Genomic DNA, 2,025 nt, shown 5'->3' on the forward strand with positions numbered 1-2,025 from the left:
CCCCCCCCCCCAAGTGCCTGGGCTGGGCCTGGGCCCATGGAGGGGTAAAGGTGGGTACACTGTGCACTGAGTCATGAGGCCAGCCCAGGGACGGGGGTTGGGGTTTTGCCCGGAGAGCGTCCCAGTGTGCAAGACAGCAGGACATTAAACAGCCCATAAAGAACAAAGTGACAGGTCTGGGGGTGGGGAGATGTGGACAAAAGGGAGCAGGGCTTGTGGTTGATGGTCAACATTTTCCATTCTGCACTGGACCCTGCAAATCATGCAGCGGGCCCTGCCCTGACCACCCGGGAGGCTGTGGTCTCAGGGAGCCCCATCAGCTGCCCTGGGGCGGAGGCGGGGAGCCCTGAGGAGGCCAGGTCTGGGTCCTGCCAGGGACAGCTGTCCCATGGGGAGGAGGAAACAGCTCCGAGGGAGGCCTGGTGAGGGAGCTGAATGGGCCCTGGCAGGAGCGGATGGGCTGAGGTGGGCGGCAGCGTCCTCGCGTCTGTGCCCAGGCCTGGGGAGAAGGGGTGGAGACAGCCGGTCCCTGGGTTTCCACCCACAGCTCTGGCCTGGGATCCCAGCTGGGGACGAGACCCTGATCAAGCAGAGTGAGTTCTGGGCATGCCAAAGTGGATGTTGCCGGGGCCACAGGGCAAGACACAAAGATGCTCTCTCCTCCCCACGACGGCCTGGGGAGCGAGGCCACACCCTCCTCCATGGACAGGACAGTCCTGAGAGGGACCTGAGATCTGCTCGGGTTGGAGAGAGCCAGCTCTTGGGGCTGGCAGCGGTGGCGGCAGAGAGGAGCAAGGATCTGGGGGCTCATCTGTGCCACGTGACGCTCGCCGTGCCAGGGGGCAGTAGCACGTGGCTCCCCTTCCAAACGAGAGACTGGGGCGGGGCACTGTCCACTAGGCACCGTGGACACTGGGCAAACAGCGGAAGCAGGAAGAACACTCCCCCACCCCCCTTCTCCCCTGAAGCAGCCCCCAAGCCCTCGGGCCTCTCCCTCCCTTCTCCCGGAAGACCCTCACGTGACAGGGGTCCTGCCCCATGCCTGGGGGAAGGAAGGTCATGAGGAGATGGAGACCCTGGACAGACAGGCCTTGCAGAGAGAGCCCTGCCTCGGTTGACTCACATGCCTTCGCTTTCCAGTCACACTTCTCTGGTACTGTCCCCTCTTCAAACACAAGCACAGAGACACACAGACTTCCTGGCTCTTTGGGTTTTCGTTCCTTAAGACCTCTGTGCCATGCACTATTTATATTCCAATCATCTGTGACGCTTTTGGATAGAGTCTCGATGTCTGTCCCCTCCAAGTCTCATGCTGAAATGTGACCCCTCGTGTTGGAGCTGGGCCTGGCGGGAGGTGTCTGGGTCCTGGGTTTGGTCTCCCATGGATGGCTTGGTGTCCTCCCCACGGTGACGGATGAGTTCTCGCTCTACGAGTTCACGCAAGAACTGGGTGTTTAAAGAGCCTGGCACCTTCCCTCTCTTGCCATGTGGCACACTGGCTCCCTACCCCCTTCATCATGAGTAAAAGCTTCCTGAGGCCTCACCAGAAGCCAAGCAGATACCAGCACCATGCAGAACCACGAGCCAAATAAACATCTTTTCTTGATAAATTACCAGCCTCAGGGGTTCCTTAATGACACGCAAAGTGGACTAAATGCTTCTTCTCTTGTTAATCTGTCTTGTGTTAGGGGGGCCTCCTGTGAGATGGGTGGGGAAGATCTCACTTTTTCTCCCCTCACTGGGACTCGGGGAGCTGGGGAGATTCCCAGGGGTGGCAGTGCCGGGTGTGCAGCACCCGCTGGGTCCACAGTCCTGAGCCTCCCAGGACACCAACTGCATGGACAAGTGCCGTGTCCCAGAGGCCAGGAGAAGGCTGGATTCAAAGCGTCACCGGTCATAGGTGAGCCCAGTCTAGGCCCAACAGGACAGGTGGGGCTCCGGGGTCACGATGGTGGCTGTCTTGGCTGTGCCCGCGCTGCCTCATTTGGTGGCCCTGCCTTCCCTTTTCTTTTTTTTTTTTTTTTT

General features: G+C 59.9%; 1 protein-coding gene across 1 annotated transcript in view; it reads right to left on the minus strand.

Annotated features, from left to right (window-relative positions):
* LOC103252229 (VPS10 domain-containing receptor SorCS2-like) overlaps window positions 1-2,025 on the minus strand; it is a gene marked incomplete at both ends in the record, with an annotated part of 68,323 nt that overhangs the window by 54,894 nt on the left and 11,404 nt on the right. The window lies entirely within an intron of this gene.

Source organism: Carlito syrichta, unplaced genomic scaffold, assembly GCF_000164805.1.
Source record: "Carlito syrichta isolate Samal-C Ts95f unplaced genomic scaffold, Tarsius_syrichta-2.0.1 Scaffold153880, whole genome shotgun sequence".
NCBI classification, from domain to species: Eukaryota; Metazoa; Chordata; class Mammalia; order Primates; family Tarsiidae; genus Carlito; species Carlito syrichta.